Genomic DNA, 475 nt, shown 5'->3' with positions numbered 1-475 from the left:
TTGAAATTAAAAAGTATGTGTATGTGTGTTGCACTTAAAATGGAAGTTTGTATGGTAAAAACATTGGATTTGGATAAATAAACAAGTATCAGAAAAAAAAAAAAATATATATATGTATATACAGTATATATATATATATATATATACATACATACACTACTGTGCAAAAGTCTTAGGCCATTAGTATTTTCACCAACAAAAAATTATTTTAAGTCAGTTATTTCTCTTTTGCTGTAGTGTGTCAGTAGGAAATATCAGTCTATATTTCCAAACATTGCTTTTACCATTAATTGTAATAATCCAGGGTGATTTTTGTTTGCACAAGGAGTCTGACAGCAGCCAGTGCTCCACACAAAGATTTGATTTCACCATCATCCAGTCTGTGTGGAATGACATGAAGAAACAGAACAAACTGAGACAGACTCAATCCAGAAGAACTGTGGCAACGTCTCCAAGACGCTTCAAGAAACCTACC

The sequence above is a fragment of the Sinocyclocheilus rhinocerous genome, unplaced genomic scaffold (assembly GCF_001515625.1).
Source record: "Sinocyclocheilus rhinocerous isolate Xijiao unplaced genomic scaffold, SAMN03320098_v1.1 scaffold1674, whole genome shotgun sequence".
NCBI classification, from domain to species: Eukaryota; Metazoa; Chordata; class Actinopteri; order Cypriniformes; family Cyprinidae; genus Sinocyclocheilus; species Sinocyclocheilus rhinocerous.
This window is presented reverse-complemented; position numbering follows the sequence as displayed.